The sequence below is a fragment of the Arachis hypogaea genome, chromosome 11 (assembly GCF_003086295.3).
Source record: "Arachis hypogaea cultivar Tifrunner chromosome 11, arahy.Tifrunner.gnm2.J5K5, whole genome shotgun sequence".
Classification (NCBI taxonomy): domain Eukaryota; kingdom Viridiplantae; phylum Streptophyta; class Magnoliopsida; order Fabales; family Fabaceae; genus Arachis; species Arachis hypogaea.
In genome coordinates this window covers 39805705-39828556 of record NC_092046.1, presented here as the reverse complement: position 1 = coordinate 39828556, position 22852 = coordinate 39805705, and the positions used below count along the sequence as shown (strand labels likewise).

General features: G+C 36.7%; 1 non-coding gene across 1 annotated transcript; it reads right to left on the bottom strand.

Annotated features, from left to right (window-relative positions):
* Nucleotides 1–21751: 21751 nt before the first annotated feature.
* On the bottom strand, nt 21752–21859 carry LOC112724304 (small nucleolar RNA R71). Its single transcript, XR_003163473.1, has one exon. It is a non-coding gene; the product is annotated as a small nucleolar RNA R71 (small nucleolar RNA).
* Between the last annotated feature and the right edge of the window lie 993 nt (nt 21860–22852).

The window sequence follows — 22852 nt, the reverse complement described above, 5'->3', positions numbered from 1 at the left end:
ATGCCACCTCTGCAATTCGGCTGGAATTAACATAGAAGGAGACATCCTCATTGAAGAGGACAAGCCCATCACTAAGAAAAGGATGGAGCAAATAAGAGATCATGGACCTCAATAAGAGCATGAGGAAATTTCCCACCATGAAATCCCTGAGATGCCTCAAGGGATGCACTTTTCTCCACAAAACTATTGGGAGCAAATCAACACCTCCCTAGGGGAATTAAGTTCCAACATGGGACAACTAAGGGTGGAGCATCAAGAGCACTCCATCATCCTTCATGAGATTAGAGAAGATCAAAGAGCTATGAGGGAGGAGCAACAAAGGCAAGGAAGAGACATAGAGGAGCTCAAAAGCACCATTGGTTCTTCAAGAAGAGGAAGATGCCACCCTCACTAAGGTGGACTCTTTTCTTAATTTCCTTGTTCTTATTTCTATGTATTTCGTTTACGATGCTTTATGTTTGTGTCTTATTATATGATAATTAGTATTTAAGTGTCTATGCCTTAAAGTTATGAATGTCCTATGAATCCATCACCTCTCTTAAATGAAAAATGTTCTAAAAACAAAAGAACAAGAAGTACATGGTTTTGAATTCATCCTTGAAACTAGTTTAATTATTTTGATGTGGTGACAATAATTTTTGTTTTCTGAATGAATGCTTGAACAGTGCATATGTCTTTTGATATTGTGGTTTATGAATGTTAAATATGTTGGCTCTTGAAGAGTAAGAAAAAAGGAGAAATGTTATTTGATGATCTGAAAAATCATAAAAATGATTCTTGAAGCAAGAAAAAGCAGTGAATAAAAAAGCTTGCAAAAAAAGAAAGAGAGAAAAAGAAAAAGAGAAAGAAAACGAAAAAGCAAGCAGAAAAAGCCAAAAGCTCTTTAAACCAAAAGGCAAGAGCAAAAAGCCAATAGCCCTTAAAACCAAAAGGCAAGGGTAATAAAAAGGATCCAAGGCTTTGAGCATCAGTGGATAGGAGGGCCTAAAGGAATAAAATCCTGGCCTAACCAGCTAAACTAAGCTGTCCCTAACCATGTGCTTGTGGCGTGAAGGTGTCAAGTGAAAACTTGAGACTAAGCGGTTAAAGTCGAGGTCCAAAGCAAAAAAAGAGTGTGCTTAAGAACCCTAGACACCTCTAATTAGGGACTTTAGCAAAGCTGAGTCACAATCTGAAAAGGTTCACCCAGTTATGTGTCTGTGGCATTTATGTATCCGGTGGTAATACTGGAAAACAAAGTGCTTAGGGCCACAACCAAGACTTATAAAGTAGCTGTGTTCAAGAATCAACATACTAAACTAGGAGAATCAATAACACTATCTGAATTCTGAGTTCCTATAGATGCCAATCATTCTGAACTTCAATGGATAAAGTGAGATGCCAAAACTATTCAAGAGGCAAAAAGCTACTAGTCCCGCTCATCTAGTTAGAGCTAAGTTTCATTGATATTTTGGAATTTATAGTATATTCTCTTCTTTTTATCCTATTTGATTTTCAGTTGCTTGGTGACAAGCAACAATTTAAGTTTGGTGTTGTGATGAGCGGATAATTTATACGCTTTTTGGCATTGTTTTTACATAGTTTTTAGTATGATTTAGTTAGTTTTTAATATATTTTTATTAGTTTTTAAATAAAAATTACATTTCTGGACTTTACTATGAGTTTGTGTGTTTTTCTGTGATTTCAGGTAATTTCTGGCTGAAATTGAGGGACTTGAGTAAAAATCAGATTCAGAGGTTGAAGAAGGACTGCTGATGCTGCTGGATTCTGACCTCTCTGCACTCAAAGTAAATTTTCTAGAGCTACAGAACTCCAAATGGCGCGCTCTCAATTGCGTTGAAAAGTAGACATCCAGGGCTTTCCATCAATATATAATAGTTCATACTTTGCCCGAGTTTAGATGACGCAAATTGGCGTTCAACGCTAGTTCCATGTTGCATTCTGGAGTTAAACGCCAGAAGCAGGTTGCAAAGTAGAGTTAAATGCCAGAAACAGGTTATAAATTGGCGTTCAACTCCAAGAAAGACCTCTACACGTGTAAAGCTCAATACTCAGCCCAAGCACACACCAAGTGGGCCCCGGAAGTAGATTTCTACATCATTTACTTATCTCTGTAAACCCTAGTAACTAGTTTAGCATAAATAGGACTTTTTACTATTGTATTTACATCATCCTCTTGGGATCATTTTAGTCTTGGTTACTCTGGTTCCCCTCTGGGGCCGAGACAAATGAACTCCATTATCACTTATGTATTTTCAACGGTAGAGTTTCTACACACCATAGATTAAGATGTGGAACTTTACTGTTCCTCATGAATTAATACAAAGTACTATTGTTTTTCTATTCAATTCAAGCTTATTCCTATTCTAAGATATTCATTCGCACCTCAATATGAATGTGATGAGCGTGACACTCATCATCATTCCCAACCTATGAATGCGTGCCTGACAACCACTTCTGTTCTACCTTAGATTGAATGAGTATCTCTGGGATTCCTTAATCAGAGTCTTCGTGGTATAAGTTAGAATCCATGGACGACCATTCTTGAGATTCGGAAAGTCTAAACCTTGTTTGTGGTATTCTGAGTAGGATCTGGGAAGGGATGGCTGCGACGAGCTTCAAACTCGCGAGTGCTGGGCATAGTGACAGACGCAAAAGGATCAATGGATCCTATTCCAGTATGATCGAGAACCGACAGATGATTAGCCATGCAGTGACAACACATTGAACCATTTTCACTGAGAGGACAGGATGTAGCCATTGACAATGGTGATGCGTAACATAAAGCTTGCCATAGAAAGGAGTATGAATGATTGGATGAAGACAGCAGGAAAGCAGAGGTTCAGGAGGAACGAACGCATCTCTATACGCTTATCTGAAATTCTCACCAATGAATTACATAAGTATCTCTATCTTTATTTTATGTTTTATTTATCTTTTAATTATCAAACCTTCATAACCAATTGAATCCGCCTGATTGAGATTTACAAGGTGACCATAGCTTGCTTCAAGCCGACAATCTCCGTGGGATCGACCCTTACTCACGTAAGGTTTATTACTTGGATGACCCAGTGCACTTGCTGGTTAGTTGCGAAGTTGTGACAAAGTGTGATTCACGTTTGAGAGCACCAAGTCTTTGGCGCCATTGTTGATGATCACAATTTCGTGCACCAACTACCGTTATCCAGATTGCTGCATAAAGATATTGAGTTCGAGTTCAGTGAGAGCTGTATGCAAGCGTTTGATAAGCTGAAGATTGCCCTGACTCAAGCTCCAATTGTAAGAGGACCAAACTTAAGCCAACCATTCGAAATTATGTGCGATGCTTCCAACCACGCAGTAGGAGCAGCGCTGGCTCAGCGCGAAGGTAAGGATCCTTTTGTAATTGCTTATGCATATAAGACTTTAGATGCTGCTCAGTCTAATTATACTACTACTGAAAAAGAGCTTCTTGCTATTGTTTTTGCTCTGGATAAATTCCGAGCCTTTTTACTTGGTACTAAGGTAGTAGTGTATTCAGACCATGCAACTCTAAAATATTTATTAGCTAAAAAGGAGTCCAAGCCAAGGCTAATACGTTGGATACTGCTGTTACAAGAATTTGATCTAGAAATTAAGGACAGGAGTGGTAACCAGAATTTAGTGGCAGACCACTTGAGTCGCCTTAAGCACATTAATGGTGAGTCCACTCCTATTAATGATAATTTCACATTTGATAACTTACAAGCAGTATCTGAAGTAGTTCTTTGGTACGCACTCGTAGCTAATTATCTAGTTAGCCATACTTTTCCTCCAAATTTTAATAAGCACCAGAGAGACAAGCTGAAAAGCGAGTCCAAATATTACATATGGGATGACCCATATTTATGGAGGTGTGGTACTGATCAGGTAATTAGACAGTGTGTTCCTCAATCAAAATTCCAGTCTATTTTAGAGGCCTGCCACTCATATGAGAGTGGAGGACATTTTGGCCCTCAAAGAACAGCTAGAAAAATCCTAGACTGTGGATTCTGGTGGCCTACTCTTTTTAAAGACGCTGCTGAATTTTGTAAATCTTGTTTCCCGTGCCAAAAGTTTGGTAATATATCCAAGAGGGATAAAATGCCTCAACAACATATGCTTTTCTGTGAAATTTTTGATGTATGGGGCATTGACTTCATGGGTCCATTTCCAAATTCTAATGGTTACTTTTATATACTGTTAGCTGTAGATTATGTTTCTAAATGGGTGGAAGCAATTCCTATCCGTACTGATGATGCTAACACTGTTGTTCACTTTGTTAGAAACCATATTATTTGTCGCTTTGGATCACCACGAGCAATCGTGAGTGATCAAGGCACCCATTTTTGTAACAGGAGACTAACAGGATTACTGAAACGGCATGTGATAATTCACAAAGTAGTAACAACTTATCATCCCCAGACCAATGGACAAGCAGAAGTCTCTAACCAAGAGATTAAACGTATTCTGGAGAAGATAGTAAAACCTCATAGGAAGGACTGGAATGCCAGGCTACAAGATGCACTCTGGGCATATAGAACAGCGTACAAGACACCCATTGGGATGAGCCCCTTCCGCTTGGTATACAGAAAGGCTTGCTACCTTCCAGTAGAGGTGGAACACAAGGCTTTCTGGGATGTGAAGGAGTGCAACATGAATCCTACAAAAGCTGGTGCTGAAAGAAAGTTACAACTAGCAGAACTAGAAAACCTTCACCTAGAAGCATATGATAACTCCAGGCGTTACAAGGAGAAAATGAAGGCTGTCCATGACAAGCACATTAAAAGGAAAGAATTCAGACCAGGGGAGTTAGTTCTACTATATAACTCCAGACTGAGGCTCATGCCAGGTAAACTAAGATCAAGATGGGAAGGTCCTTACAGAGTAGAAAAGGTAGAGCCATACGGAGTTTTCCACCTGCGTTATCCTACTAGCTCCAAATTTCTAAAGGTCAATGGACATCGCCTAAAGCTTTATCATGGTGAGAAGATGAAGAATCAAAAGGAACTGGAGATTTTCCTCTTGGGAGACCCACCAAGAGAAGCAGAATGAGCCTGGAGAGCGTCCAACTTAAAGACGTAAAAGCAAAGTGCTAGGTGGGAGACAACCCACCATGGTTTGATCGTTCCGTTTCAGTCTTAGTTTTAATTTTATTCTATTTTCATGATGTTAATAACTCTCATCATCATCCCTGCATATAGCTGCATATAGTTTGCATGAACATTTTGCATATTTTTTTATTTTAATTAAAAAAAAAACACGCATGCGACGCGGCAGCGTCACTGACGCGTCCGCGTCACATGTTCGTAGGGAAGAAAACAAAGTTGAACAGAAAGTCACGCAAAAGCGTGGCTGGAGGCGTGCCTTAGGCACAAACACGCTCACGCATCTGCGTCACCCACGCGGCCGCGTCGTTTGGAAAATGGCCTCCCACGCATCCGCGTCACCCACGCGAACGCGTGACCCTGTAAAATCGACGTAAATAGGTGTATGGCAGCATGTTGTGATGGAGCTGGGCTGGACTGACGCTAGAAGCACCAGCTACATCACGCGACCACGTGCCCATGCGGCCGCGTCATTTTCAAAACATCGCCATTCACGTGATCGCGTCAACCACGCGATCGCGTCACCCAAATGTTTTGGCAAAATAAGTTTTAGACAGAGAGTTGCGCGACCGCATTGCTGCGCTCGCGCCAATCGCACAAATCAGGTCACGCGACCGTGTGACCCACGCGTCTGCATCACTTGACAAATTTACATGCCACGCTACCGCATGAGCCACGCGTCCGCATCGCATGCGGCGCACAGAATTTTCAGATCAGCCAAAATATGTTATCTTTTCTTCCCCAAATCCTAATTTTTCTTTTCCTTTGTTATTTCTTTCTTCCCCTTTCTTCTTCCTCTACTCATTCTCACTTCTTACCTTCTTCTTCCTTATTTTTCACATCCATTATCAAGGTTCTTTTCTTTCTCTCTTTACTTTTTACTTTCCCTTATCAATTTTATTCATGTCTTAAATTTTTCTTTTCACCTTTATTACCTATATTTTTCCTTATTTTCTTTCTTTTTACTCCTTTTTATTGGTGTTGAAAATTTATTTCAGTCTTTATTTTCTATATTTTGCTTGTGGATTATCATGGATTTGTTTGACAATTAAATATTACTTTTCATAAGGGTTGCTTGCATGTTCAAATTTACTACTTTCAATAACATATTCAACATGCATGCCAAGTATTTGTGAAATTGTCCGTATGGCATTGCACATTATTTTAATTTATTCTATCCCAATACTTTAATGCCTGCTTTTCACAAAACCCCTTTTATATTTTATTGATTAAAATTTAATTATCAACACAAACAGGTTGTTAGTATGAAAGACTTGGTAATCTAACTTGGACATTGAATGCTTGATCTATGCTACTCATGCCTTTGCTGGCATGCCAATAAACATCTTGCATTTAATTGCCATCACATGCATCTACTATATTACCTTTGATGAACTTTTCACATGGATTCACGACCATGTGTTAATGACATCCTTATTTACCGTGCATTGATTACCATCTTTAATATTCGCCCCCTTGCTCGAACCCTTCACTTTACACATCACTTTCTCTTCCCTTTTTCAGGATGGCCACCAAGAAAGGAAAGGAGAAAGCCACTCCCAAACCACCAGCAAGGAGAGGAACAAAAAGAGCATTAGTGGCAGAGCCATCTTCAACAGCAGTAAAGCCCTCAACAAAAAGAATCAAGAGGATCATCAAGGTCGATGAAAAAGAAAAAGCTTTTCCAGTAAAGGATACTGCGCGATTTCCTAACCGCTACTGTGAGCAGATGTTCCCCATCCTGGCAGAGAGGAATTACAACAGTGAATACCTTCTCATCCTCCCAACGCGCATTGCTGAATTTGTTGAGCCGCAAATCGAACGAAGACAATGGGGATTCCTACGGAGACAGCCACGGCAGGTTAATCTTTCATGGGTAGTAGAATTCTACTATAACTTTCACATGCCAACCATGCATTCTGTCTATGTTCGTCAGAAGCAAGTCCCCATAACTGAAGAGGCCATTCAACAAGCTTTAGATCGTCCCCCTGCTCCGGAAGGATTGGACGGATTCCAAAAAGCCTCACTCAAGCGCCAGACATACCAATTTGACTGGGACGCCGTTCTCAGAGTTATAGCATAACCTGACAGCTTATGGATCTACGGATACCATCGTTCTTGACCTAAGGGAATATCGGCTTCAGCACTTACCTTGGAGGCTCGAGTATGGGCACAGATAATGTCCCATTATGTATTTTCGAGCACTCACGAGTCCTCCTTCACGGCAGACATGGCTGTTTTACTCTGGTGTATCCTTACAGACTAGCACTTAAACTTACCAAGACACATCCGGAATGCAATGGGACACGTACAAATTGTGGGCAACTTACCTTTTCCCGCTTTAGTTTCAGATCTCGTCTCAGCAGCCGGAGTCTCCTATAGAGCTGGGGACACCGAAGTCATACTCCCACGGGATGATCAGTATGTCCCTAACGGGAAATATATCAGACCACCAGCAGCCACTACAAGCCAGCCTACAGAACCGGCTGAAGACATTCCTCCTTCAACACCACAAGCACTTACAACAAACCAACTGCTCCATCAAATACTTGAAAGGTTGGATCGACAGGAACACAAAGCAAAGCTAAGAGAGCACCGTAACAAGCGCCGATTCACATACCTCAAGGAGCTACTTATGGGAAACTACAAAGACCCAGACACCTCGGAGTCCACTTTATTTACCAGCACAGGGAGCCATGATGGTCCCGATGGTGGAGATGCTACTACCAGCCCCCCTTTGTTCCAGACAAATAGCATCGAGGATGGTGCAAAGCCTTAAGTGTGGGGAGTACGGTCAGTACCTGACTTTCGGAGGTAATTTCTTTCCCTTAAAACACCAATAAAATAGGATATTTAGTTAATTTTTCTTTTATCTAGATATAATAGATTACATAGAAATAGGTTATTCACATGCATGTTCTACTTGATTGAAAATAATAAGTTTCTTCTAAAACCTTATTTTTGAAAAATTTCACTAACTTAAAGCAAAACTTTTGTGTGAAAACTTGTTTGAAGTTGTATTTGGAACATAGCTCAAAAAGCTAAGAACACACAACCTGTGAGATTTGAGCTTAATTACATGGTTACATTATTTAACCATAATTATTTTATTCTTGTGTATTTGCTTCTCTATGATTGTAATCTTATTTTGTTTCATCCTATATGTCCAGTATTTAATATATTATATGCATGCACATGATTGAGGCCATTATTTGTTTAGCTCACTTATCCCAAATAAGCATACCCTTTAAATTACCTTTGTCAGCCACTTTGAGCATTTTTATCCCATTTGTTCTATATTTTACCACATTACTAGCCTTAAGCGAAAAAATAATTAAATATTCCAATTGAATCTTTGGTTAGCTTAAGATAGAAATTGCGTGTTAATTAAGTATAGGAAAATTGTGGGAACAAGAGTTAATAAGGGAATGTGTCATGATAAAATAATGGGAATTTGGGTACCTACTCATGTGAAACTATAAAAATTTAAAATCCATGTGCATTGATAAGTTATGTTCATTTAAAAAAAATAGTAATAGTAATTAAGTAAATAAATAAGGGGACAGAATTACCACAATGCTAAGTTAATGAATTTCAATGCATATGTGATAGAATTAAAGAAAAGTTGATACATGAGTATGTAATGCAAAAGTGGGAAATTTTTGGGTAGTTAGGCATGAATTTAAAAGTATATAGAGTGTATGTTAGGCGAGAGCTTAGGTTAATTAAAGATTCATATTATAGCTCACTTGGCCATACATATATCCTTACCCCTACCTTAGCCCCGTTACAACCTTGAAAAGACCTCATGATGTTTGTATTGGTATATTAAATATTGTTGATTGATTAGGTGAAGAACAAAATTTAGAAAACATGACTAGAGGAGAGTAGAGTGATTACCCTATACACTTGAGAGATTAAAGTGCATATACACCATTAGTGAGGGTTCAGTGCTTACTTCTATGTTCCCTGCTTTCATGAGCTGTCTTCTTACAATGTTACCTGTATTTACTATATGAATTAAGTTAGTGAAAAATTTAATTTATATTTGTCTTGGAGAGCTTATTTAATTTTAACCAAGTAGACAAGAAGCATATAGTTGCATTCATATATATATATATATATATATATATATAGGTTGCATTGCATTTCATGAGTTTTGCATTTCCCTATTCATTTACTCTATCTCCTTCAACTAAGCATGAGGACATGCTATTGTTCAAGTGTGGGGAGGTTGATAAACCATTATTTTATGATTTATATTGTGTTTAATTGTATGGTTTTATCAAATCTTTACCCACTTATTCATATAATTAGCATGTATTTACAATTCCTTCCCAAAATTGTTCATGATTGAAAACTTGCTTCCTAGAGACTTTTAATTATTCTCCTTTATCCCATTCGATGCCGTGATTCGTGTGTTAAGTGTTTCAGGCTTCATAGGACATGAATAACTTGGAAATTGGAGAGGAAGCTTGCAAAAATGGAAGGAACACAAGAAACTAAGGAGATGACCAGCGAGCAATGACGCGAGTGCATGGACCACGCGAACGCGCGAAGTGAAGAAATCGTAGTGACGCGGACGCGTGCCCGACGCAAACGCATGGATTGGAGTCTGTACGCCTGACGTGGATGCGTGCCTGACGCGAACGCGTGGCAAGGAAAAAGCTGAATGATGCGAACGCGTGGACGATGCGTACGCGTGACCTGCACGATCTGCAAAAATAACAGAATACGCTGGGGGCGATTTCGGGCAGCTTTTTAACCCAGTTTTTGGCCCAGAAACACAGACTAAACCTAGGAAACATGCGGAAACTCAAAAAGAGGCATCCACATACATTCAGATTCACAACATTAGGATTACTCTTAGTTTTAGATCTGAGTTTTAGAGTTACATTACATTGATAGTTTATGCTTTTGCTTTTGATAGTGGATGTTGAAGAATAATTACCTCCGTTGAAGACATTACTTTAGTTTGTTTCCTCATTCCCTTATTTTTAATTATTGGTTATGTTCAGATGATCATGTTGCGTTTCGAATTTATTAATACATAGAATTGTTTTTATTTTAATTAATTATGTCTTCGCATATTTTTATGATTATTAATTTCATGTCAATGGAGTAGATCCTCAACTTGACATGGGGGTTAATTAAGAGGAGATACTTGAGTTGGAATGCTCAAATGTTTGGTTAAACTGGACGTTATTGGCTAATTCCATACCTACTAACACTAGACCTCCCCAAGGGAGAGGGCTAGGATTTGAGGGTAAGAGTTAGCTCAATCACCATACCTTTCCTTATTTAGTAAGGGAAAATCGAGTGAGAACAACAACCTTTTTACACCACACTTGAGAAGATCCCAACAAGGATAGAAGTTCTGCTTAATTATTCCCCCAGTCAAGGTTTTTTTTTTAATTCAGAGCATCAATAATTATTCTTAGTTTATTTTTATTTCCTTAATTCACAATTATTTTAATTGCTCATTATCAAATTCAACTTTCTGGGAATTTTCTGATTAATAAATTAGCACTCTTTCCTGCAATTTGTTGGGAGACGACCTGGGACTCATACTCCCAGTATTTTATTTCTAAAATTTGTGACAACCCTTTTCTAAATTGGTGAGGCAGATCTTAGCCGTTTAAGAGCTATACGTGCAACGCTGTCTTTTAATTGAATCTCTAAATTGGTTAACTTCTGCCACGCATTACACAACCACATGAATTAAACTAAAATTCAACCTAACTAAGCTTGAAATTAAGCTAAACCTAAGCTATCTACAAGAAACAAAATGCAATGAATTTAAAGTATATTCAAAGAGAGGGTTAGAAAGGTGTTACCATGGTGGGGTGTCTCCCACCTAGTACTTTTATTTATTGTCTTTAAGTTAGACAATTGGGAGAGCCTTTGCTATGGTGGCTTATGCTTAAATTTCCAATGTCCTCCGGGATCCCAATCCTAACCATTAACAAAAACAAAAGATAACAAAAAATCAAGCTATTTACATATTAACATATTTACAATAGCCAACAGTATAACACCATTGCAACTCCCCAGCAACGGCGCCAAAAACTTGATGAAGAGGATTTATGCCGGTTTAGAATTTCACTCTAGAAAAGAGAACTTTTTCGTTGATAGCATAGTCCAAACTGGCAATGGAATCCTAACATCAAAGTTTAAAATAAAAATTGTCACAATTAAAAACAAATATAAACCGGGAGTTTTAAATCCCGGGTCGTTCTCCCTAGGAATTGCAATTAAGTGTCCAATTATTGGCTATGAGAGAATGGGGGTTGAGATTGCAAGAGATAAGAAATGTAAATAGTAAGGAATTAAAGAAGCATGCAATAACTAAATATCAAAAGCAATCAAACTCAAGGCAATAAAGCAAAAGAAAAGAAAACTTAAATGCTAAGAAATCTCTTGGGAAGGATTGAGAGTTAAGGTCACATATCCTAGACATTGACTACAAACATATGATGATTATGAAGAGCTAATCCTACTTAGTCAACTCTAACATAGAGGATAAGTCAAATAGGCATAATTAATCTCAATCCATAAGTCCTAGTCAACTCACTAATTAACTTAGTGAAAGACTAGCGTCAATGGAAACCAAATTAACTAACTACCCTAATATATCAATCAAGAATGGACATCAATGACTCAAGGTCACCAAAGTCCTCAATTCCAAGCCAAGAGTGAGGAAAACTACACTAGAACTAACCCAAGTATTTTATCAAACACTTGGTGTGCATAAAAATAAAAGTATATTAAATTTCAATCAAAATAAAATCTAAAACTACCAAGTGTAAGAAAATAATAATAACAACTGAATTAAACATTAATAACCATAAAAACATCAATTTGCATTAATAGAAATTAAAATAAACAAGAGTTCATCAAACTAAAGAGTAGCTCAAATGAAAAATTAGCAAGAGAAATTAAGAGAATTAAGACAATAAAGCATGGAAACATAAATGAAACTACACTAGAACAAGAATTAAAGAGAGAAATTGAAGAGAAAATAAAATAAGAAACCCTAATTTCTAGAGAGAATGGGGGAGCTTCTTTCTCTAGAAAATACCCTACAACATGATACTAAACTAAACTTAATTGCCCCCCTTGTTTTCTCTTGAATTAGGGTTGAAATAGCTTTAGAAATGAGTTGGATTGGATTCTGGAGGCCCAAAATTCGCTGCCAGCGAATTGCATTAATGAGGTCACGTGCTAGCACCTGTGCGTACACACAGATGTGTGTGATGAGTCCATATTTGATGATAAATTTTGGACTAATTTGAGTGGATTTCATCATATAAAACCACATTTATTCACCTAAATAGCATGCTTTTGTGTTTTCTTTCTAAATTGTGCCTAATTGTGAAAACATGCTATTTTGTGCTTAATTTGATCAATTTTATCCCACTTTCATTCCATTTGATGCCTTGATGATTTTTTATGAGTGATTTCAGGTGTAAGAGGTTGGAATGACTTGATAAGAGTGGAAGAGAAGCATGCAATTGGGAGAAAACATAAAGAAAACAAATGAGAAGCACACACCTGTGCATACGCACAAGAGGAAAAATCAAAATGTGTGCGTACGCACACACCTGTGCGTACGCACAAGTACCAGCGCGTGACTTCATTAAAAAGTCATGTGGCTCGCGAATTTGAGGGCTCTTTGGCCCATTTCTGATGGCTTTGAAGCTTATAAGGAGGGACAAGCAACCACACATGATACCATACTTCATAAAACACAATATACAACACACTTAGGATAGTTTTAGGGTAGTTTAGCTTAGGTTTTCTCTCAATTTTGCTTAGGGTTTAGTTAGGGTTTATCTACAATTTTGCAATTTTCCAATTTTGATCTTGGATTCTAGCTATTCCCATTGTAAGTATTTCCTTAATCTCTCTTTTATTACATTAATTATTCTACACTTTATTATATTTTAATGCACTTTGTCAATATATACATAGTTTTGCAATTTTGAGTTTGAAGTTAATGAATTTGATATTTGATGCTTATTATATGTTTTTTTTTAGTTTCCTTTGTTGATTTTGATCATTTGTGGTTTATAGTTTTCATCTTTTTTCCAATTTTGCCATGTTTTATGATTATGCCCACCATGTGTTTGATGAAATGCCAATTTTGATTATGAGATAGATTTCCACCCCTCGGCTTGGGGAAATGAGCATATGGATTACTAGAGTCATAATGTCCGATATTTAGTGATAACTCTTGGGTTGTTAATTGTCCTTATTTTCACTAACGCTAGCTTCTTACTAAGGTAATTAGTAAGTTATTTAGGATTTGTGGATTAATAAAAATTATGCTCACTTGACTTACTCTTCTATGTTAAGGGTTAACTAGGTGAGATTAATCCATCATAATGATCATAGTTGTAGTTATGGCAAGGAAGGGATTCCATAACTCATCCTAAGTCAAGGTTCCATTTATGTTTCGAACAACTTTTCAATCATTCTAAAACAATACTTGTTTATATTACATATATAGTTCTTTAATTCATTTATTAGTTTATTAATTGTAATTTTGTCTTGTTCTTTTATTTCTTTAGTTGTTCATTTCTTTATTGAAAATATCCCTTGACTCTCACAACCAAAATTGTACGCTCTTAGGCATTAGTTCTTAAGAAAGACGACCCGAGGTTTAATTACTCTATGTTATTTTAAATTTGCATTTTCAACTTTGATTGATGGGATTTAATTACCGGTTTGGACTATGCTATCAACGAAAGACTTAATTTCAATTGAGAAATTCTAAACCAGTGCAAATCTCATCATATCAAGTTTTTAGCGCTGTTGCCGGGGAGCTAGTGCGATTGAGTGCCATGATTTTGGTTGTTGTGAATATGTGAATAGTGTGAATAGATACCTTTTTTTGGTTGCTTGGTTCTTTTTGTTAGTAATTAGGATTTTTGTTTCTTTTGTTAGTTGATGTTCTTTGTTCTTATTTTCTATTTTTCTCTATGAGCTATCACCCTCTTGGCTTGGAGTTTGGTTATTAAAATGTTGTAGGGAATGGAGATCTTAATGATGGTGTGCACCAAGGATTGAACTACCATTTGAGGGAGGAGCCACATTCATATGGTCAATCCTCATAGCAACCTCCCAATCCATACCACCATGATCATACTTCATCTTATAGTGCATACCAACCACCATATTCCTATGAAGCCTACCTTCAACATTCTCCTCAACCACAACACCCTCAAGCCTCACTACATCACCAATTACCTCCATGGGATCCACTTCCATATCCATCAGAACCCACCTTATGAACCACCATCACTCCAACATCACTACTCCCATAATCAACTTGACCAACAATCTCCATATACACCACCTCAATGCCCTCACCCTTATGAACCAATCCCCATTTATGAAAACTCTATCCGATATGATGAGCCTTCTATTCCACCTCAACCTCCCTTGGATGATAATGAGCAACAAGAATTAGCAAAGCATCATCAAGCCATCATGGCTACCTTGGCCGAAGTCTTAGCCCACTTAGACTCGCCACATTCATGCCACAACCAAAGCAATTTTGTGGGTGAATTTAAAGAACCAACCACAATTGAAGAGTGAGAAACGAGGGAAGGTTTGGAACCCCAAGTGGAAGAGGAAGAGTTGAAGCATGATTCGCCACAAGTGGATGAAGTTGAGCTTATTAAAGTTGAAGAAGTGGTTGAAGAAGTGGTTGAAGAATTGGGGATGATGGGACAAGAGGTGGAGGTGATTGATGAAGAGGAATTTTGTCGGTATAGAAATTCACAATAAAGTGTCATTACAAGTATAGTTCTAAACCAACAAACAATCCTCAATCAAAAATTGTTTGTCACAAGTACAAACCCCAATAAAAAATAATCGAAGTATTTAAACCTCGGGTCGTCTCTCAAGGAATTGCAGGGAAGTGTTCTTGCTATTGGTTATGGGACAAGTATTTTTGGGGTTTTGGATAAAGGACAAGAAACATAAATGACAAGAAAGTAAATAAAACTCAAATGATAAAAAGGTCTTGGCAAGGGTTGATGGTTAAGGATCTTTATCCTTGTTACTAACCACAACATGATAATTGTAAGGATCAATCCCATTAAGTCATCCTCTAACTAGTGAAGAAAAGTCAAATGGGCTACATCAATCCTAATCCACAAGTCCTAGCTACCTCACTAATTAACTTAGTGGAAGCTAGAGTCAATGGACACCAATTATCAAGCACTTGGACATTAGCAACTCAATTTCACCTAAGTTACCATCCCAAGCCAAGAACACAAAGATCTACTCTAACATCCTTCCAAGCATTTTATCAAACACTTTGAAGGCATAAAATGGAAGCAAAATAAGATTGCAAGAAATATAAATCTACAACTACCAATTGCAAGGAATTAACAACAATAATTCAAATCAACAATAAAAGAAATCAAACATAAATTGCATTAAAGGAAAATAAAAGAAACAAGAGTGTATCAACAACAAAGTAAACAAATACAAGGAGTGAAATACTAAACTAGGAAAGTAAAGGTAGAGGAACAAGAAATTATAAAAGAAAAGTAAATCAAGACATGAATTAAACATAGATATAAGAAATCCTAATCTACATCTAACCTAATTCTAGAGAGAAGAGAGAGCTTCTCTCTCTAGAAACTAACTAAAGCATGATGAAAACTTCTATGATTGCTTCCTCCCCCTTGACTCCTCTTGAATTCTGCATGTAATAGCCTCAGAAATGAGTTGGATCTGGGCCTGAAAAGCTCAGAAATTGCCCCTAGCGAATTTACTTTAATAAGGTCACGTGCGAGCTGCGACGTGTACGTGGGTCACACGTACGCGTCGTTTGGCGTTTTACTTCTCATGTGTACGCGTCATGTCACATGTACGCGTCGCCATGCGACTTCATATTCATGCGTGTGCATCGATGTATGCACTCCAAATCCTTGATTTTCCATGAATCCTTCATTTTGCATGCTTTTCTCTTCACTCCTTTGATCCATTCCTAGCCATTTTAACCTGAATTCACTAACAAACATATCAAGGCATCTAGTGGAATCAATGGTGAATTAAAATTAGCAAATTAAAGGCCTAAAAAGTATGTTTTTACTCTTAAGCACAATTTAAGAAGAATTTACAAAACCATGCTATTTTAGTGAATAAATATAGGAAAAGTTGGTAAAATCCCCTAAATTAAGCACAAGATAAACCACAAAATTGCAGTTTATCAAATCTCCCCACACTTAAACCAAGCATGTCGTCATGCTAGACCAAGAAAGAGACAAAGGGTATCATTATTTATTAAATGCAAACTAACTAGATGCAATCTACCTACATGTAATCTATCTGAATGGATGCAATTACTTGATCAAAATAAATCAATTCCTAAGAAAACCAATATAAGCATAAAGGCTCAAGCAATAGCAATCAAATCAAACTCACAATTGAATTGAGTTAATGAAAGATTTTACAAACTTGCAAAAGAGATGATCATGGGTGAAAACATGTAATTGAGCAATCGAACCCTCACCGGATGTGAATCCGCTCTAGTCACTCAAGTGTATAGGGTTGATTCACTCAATTCTCCCCTAATCATGCTTTCCAAGATTTATTTTTCATCTAACAATAAAAAATTATTTCATGCATGCATACAAATATCATGAGGACTTATCCATGGGTTGTAATGGGGCTAGGGTCAAGGTAGGATTGTATTTGGTCAAGTGGACTTAAAATTTGAACCTTTGATTAACTTTAGCTTCCCTAACCTATATAACAACCTATACAATTTCAAAGCTAACCTAACTACCCATTCTTCACATTTTCACACACTCATGCATTCTCTTTTTTATCACAACTCATATGCATTGATTATTATTGAGCTTCACTTTGGGACATTTTGTGCCCTTTTATTTCTTTTCTTTTTCTTTCTTTTTCTTTTCCTATTTTTTTCTTTTTATTTTTCTTTTTATTTTTCTTCAAAGTAAAATATATATAAGAGCATCAATGCATATGGTTTAAACATAATTGATACATGAGTATGTACCCAATTCCCATGATTTTTAACAAAATTACAAAATACACTTTTACCTCAACCAATGTCCCAAGTTTCTCCACACTTGAATGATACACACTCACTAGCCTAAGCTAATCAAAGATCCAGATAAAGGATATTCATTGTTTTTTTCTTTAAGGCTTGTAATGTGCTAAAATTAAGAACAAATGGGATTAAAATGGGCTCAAAGTTGGCTAACGATAGAAGATAAAAGGTAGGCTATTTGGGTAAGTGAGCTTAATGAAATGATGGCCTCAATCATATAAATGCATATATACATGGAATAATGGACATAAAAAGTTAAACAAATCAAAGATTACAATCATAGAAAGAGAACAATCACATAAGAAGGAAAATAAGTGGTTATATGATGTAACCACGCAATTAGGCTCAAAACTCACATGCTTGTGTTCTTAGCTCAAAAATCATGTTCCACAATGTATAATTCAAGCAAGTTCAATAAAAAATTTTTACTCAAATCAATTGCAGTGCCCTATAAGTAAATTTCTTGGAAAATATTCATTATTTTGACTAAGCTAATTATGTATATATATGCAAAAATAAGAAAATGCAACAAAAAATCCTAAAAGACCTAAAAATAAAATGCAAAAGTATTGGGATTAGAAATTTGTCACCCAAAAATGCCGATTGGTCGGACGACCTCCCCACACTTAAAAGTTTGCGCTGTCCTCGATGCATTCAAAGATGAGCTCGGTGCATTCAAAGATGAGCAAGGGGGTACGGCGACTTTCTGGGTTGCTACCTTCGGCTGGTGGATCAACCAGCTGCATGTTCTTTCTTCCGTTTCCCTTGTTGCTTATGGTGCATCCTTGATGAGCGGATAATTTATACGCTTTTTGGCAATGTTTTTACATAGTTTTCAGTATGATTTAGTTAGTTTTAAGTATATTTTTATTAGTTTTTAAATAAAAATCACATTTCTGGACTTTACTATGAGTTTGTGTATTTTTCTGTGATTTCAGATATTTTCTGGCTGAAATTGAGGGACTTGAGCAAAAATCAGATTCAGAGGTTGAAGAAGGACTGCAGATGCTGTTGGATTCTGACCTTCCTGCACTCAAAGTGGAATTTCTGGAGCTACGAAAGTCCAAATGGCGCGCTCTCAATTGAGTTGAAAAGTAGACATCCAGGGCTTTCCAGAAATATATAATAGTCCATATTTTGCCCGAGTTTAGATGTCGTAAACTGGCGTTGAACGCCAGTTCCATGCTACATTCTGGAGTCAAACGCCAGAAACAGGTTGCAAAGTGGAGTTAAACGCCAGAAACAGGTTACAAACTGGCGTTCAACTCCAAGAAAGACTTCTACACGTTTAAAGCTCAATGCTCAGCCCAAGCACACACCAAGTGGGCCCCGGAAGTGAATTTCTACATCATTTACTCATTTCTGTAAACTCTAGTAACTAGTTTAGTATAAATAGGACTTTTTACTATCTTTGTAGGGGATCTTTGATTAGTTTTTATGCTATCTTAGACTTTCATGGGGTCTGGCCATTCGGCCATGCCTGGACCATTATCACTTATGTATTTTCAAATGGTAGAGTTTCTACACACCATAGATTAAGGTGTGGAGCTCTGCTGTTCCTCATGAATTAATACAAAGTACTACTATTTTTCTATTCAATTCAAGCTTATTCCTATTCTAAGATATCCATTCGCACCCAAGAACATGATGAATGTGATGATTATGTGACGCTTATCATCATTCTCACTTCTGAATGCGTGCCTGACAAACACTTCCGTTTTACATGCAAACAAGCTAGAATGAATATCTCTTAGATATCTAATACAGAGGACCGAGTCCGAGATATTAGAATCTTCGTGGTATAAGTTAGAACCTATGGATGGCCATTCTTGAGATCCGGAAAGTCTAAACCTTGTCTGTGGTATTCTGAGTAGGATCTGAGAAGGGATGGCTGTGACGAGCTTCAAACTCGCGAGTGCTGGGCGTAGTGACAGACGCAAAAGGATAGTAAATCCTATTCCAATATGATCGAGAACCAACAGATGATTAGCCATGCAGTGACAGCGCATTGGACCATTTTCATAGAGAGGATGGGATGTAGGCATTGACAACGGTGATGCCCTACATAAAGCTTGCCATGGAAATGAGTAGGAATGATTGGATGAAGACAGCAGGAAAGTAGAGGTTCAGAGGAACGAAAGCATCTCTATACGCTTATCTGAAATTCTCACTAATGAATTACATAAGTATCTCTATCCTAGTTTATGTTTTATTTATATTTTAATTATTAAAACTCTATATCCATTTGAATTCGCCTGACTGAGATTTACAAGATGACCATAGCTTGCTTCAAGCCGACAATCTCCGTGGGATCGACCCTTACTCACGTAAGGTTTATTACTTGGACGACCCAGTGCACTTGCTGGTCAGTTGTGCGAAGTTGTGACAAAGAATTAAGATTATGAATGTGCGTATAAAGTTTTCAGCGCCGTTACCAAGGAATGGAACCGTCACGATTTCTGCGCACCAAGTTTTTGGCGCCGTTGCCGGGGATTGTTCGAGTTTGGACAACTGACGGTTCATCTTGTTGCTCAGATTAGGTAATTTTATTTTAATTTTAAGCTTTTTATTTCTTATTTTCGAAAAATACAAAAAAATTTTCTTCTTTTTTCGTTTTTCCCAATTAAATTTCAAAAAAAAATAAAAAAAAGTTTAATAAAATAATAAAACCAAAAATATTTTGTGTTTCTTGTTTGAGTCTAGAGTCAAGTTTTAAGTTTGGTGTCAATTGCATTTTTTTAATTTTCTAAAAAATTATTTTCGAAAATTTCATGCATTGCATTCTTCATGATCTTCAAGTTGTTCTTGGCCAGTCTTCTTGTTTGATCTTCATATTTTCTTGTTTTCTGTCTTTTCTTGTTTTTCATATGCATTTTCAATTTGTTAATGTCTAAAGAATAAAAATTTTTAAGTTTGGTGTCTTGCATGTTTTATTTTCTTGAAAATTTTTCAAAAATAAGTTCTTGGTGTTCATCTTGACATTCAAAGTGTTCTTGGTGTTCATCTTGACATCCATAGTGTTCTTGCATGCATCACATGTTTTGATCCAAAATTTTCATGCATTGAGTCTTTGGGTTATTTTTCTCTTTCTTTATTAAAATTCAAAAATAAAAAAAATATCTTTCCCTTTTTCACTCATAAATTTTCGAAAATTTGAGTTGACTTTTTCAAAACTTTTTAAAATTTAGTTACTTCTTATGAGTCAAATCAAATTTTCAATTTAAAAATCTTATCTTTTTCAAATCTTTTTCAAAAATAAAAAATTTTTCAAATTTCCTTTCATATTTTCGAAAATTTCAAATGAATTTTCAAAATCTTTTATTTATTTTTATTCCATATTTTCGAATTCAATGCTAACAATTAATGTGATTGATTCAAAAATATTAAGTTTGTTACTTGCCTAATAAGAAAGGTTCAATCTTTAAATTTTAAAATCAAATCTTTTAGTTTCTTGTTAGTCAAGTAATCAACTTTAATTTTCAAAATCAAATCTTTTTAAATTTCTTTTTCAAATCTGATTCAAAATAAATTTCAATCACATCTTTTTCAAAATCAATTTCAAAATCTTTTCTAACTTCTTACCTTTTTAAAATTGATTTTCAAATTTTTTTTAATCAATCCTATCTTTTTGTTTCAATCATATCTTTTTCAAAACTACCTAACTAATTCTCTCTCTCTAATTTTTGAAAATCCCTTCCCCCTTTTTCAAATTTCCTTTTTAATTAACTAATTATTTTAATTTTTAATTTAATTTGATTTCAATTTTAATTTTCAAAATTTAACTTTAAATTTTATTTTTAATTTAATTAATTTTCGAAACTTCCTCTCTCTCATCTCCTTCTAATTATTTATTTATTTACTAACACTTCTCTTCATCTCAAAATTCGAACCCTCTCTTCCTCTTGGTGTTCGAATTTCTCTTCTTCTATTCTTCTATTCTTATACTCACATACAGGATTCTTTATACTGTGACATAGAGGATTCCATATTTTCTTTTCTGTTTTCTTTTTTTCATATGAGCAGGAACAAGGATAAGAACATTTTTATTGAAGCTGATCCTGAACCTGAAAGGACTCTGAAGAGAAAGCTAAGGGAAGCCAAAGCACAACTCTCTGGAGAAAATCTGACAGAAATTTTCGAAAAAGAAGAAAACATGGCCGAAAATAATAACAATGCAAGGAAGATGCTTGGTGACTTTACTGCACCAAATTCCAATTTACATGGAAGAAGCATCTCAATCCCTGCCATTGGAGCAAACAATTTTTAACTTAAGCCTCAATTAGTTTCTCTGATGCAACAGAACTGCAAGTTTCATGGACTTCCATCCAAAGATCCTTTTCAGTTCTTAACTGAATTCTTGCAGATCTGTGATACTGTTAAGACCAATGGGGTTGATCCCGAAGTCTACAGGCTTATGCTTTTCTCGTTTGCTATAAGAGATAGAGCTAGAGTATGGTTAGACTCTCAACCTAAAGATAGCCTGAACTCTTGGGATAAGCTGGTCACGACTTTCTTAGCCAAGTTCTTTCCTCCTCAAAAGCTTAGCAAGCTTAGAGTGGATGTTCAAACCTTCAGACAGAAAGAAGGTGAATCCCTCTATGAATCTTGGGAGAGATACAAGGAACTGACCAAAAAGTGTCCTTCTGACATGCTTTCAGAATGGACCATCCTGGATATATTCTATGATGGTCTGTCTGAGTTATCAAAGATGTCACTGGACCATTCTGCAGGTGGATCCATTCACCTAAAGAAAATGCCTGCAGAAGCTCAAGAACTCATTGACATGGTTGCAAATAACCAGTTCATGTACACTTCTGAAAGGAATCCTGTGAATAATGGGATGCCTATGAGGAAGGGAGTTCTTGAAATTGATACTCTGAATGCCATATTGGCTCAGAATAAAATATTGACTCAGCAAGTCAATATAATTTCTCAAAGTTTGAATGGATTGAAGGAATCATCCAATAGTACTAAAGAGGCATCTTCTGAAGAAGAAGCTTATGATCCTGAGAACCCTGCAATAGCAGAGGTGAATTACATGGGTGAACCCTATGGAAACACCTATAATTCCTCATGGAGAAATCATCCAAATTTCTCATGGAAGGATCGATAAAAGCCTCAACAAGGCTTTAACAATGGTGGAAGAAACAGGTTTAGCAATAGCAAGCCTTTTCCATCATCCACTCAGCAAAAGACAGAGAGCTCTGAGCAGGATCCATCTAGCTTAGCAAACATAGTCTCTGATCTATCTAAGGCCACTCTAAGTTTCATGAATGAAACGAGGTCCTCCAATAGAAATTTGGAGGCACAAGTGGGCCAGCTGAGTAAAAGGGTCACTGAAACCCCTCCAAGTACTCTCCCAAGCAATATAGAAGAGAATCCAAAAAGAGAGTGCAAGGTCATTGAATTAACCATCATGGCCGAACCTACAAGGGAGGGAGAGGACGTGAATCCCAGTGAGGAAGACCTCCTGGGACGTCCAGTGATCAACAAGGAGTTTCCCTCTGAGGAACCAAAGGAATCTGAGACTCATCTAGAGACCATAGAGATTCCATTGAACCTCCTTATGCCATTCATGAGCTCTGATGAGTATTTTTCTTCTGAAGAGAATGAAGATGTTACTGAAGAGCAAGTTGCCAAGTACCTT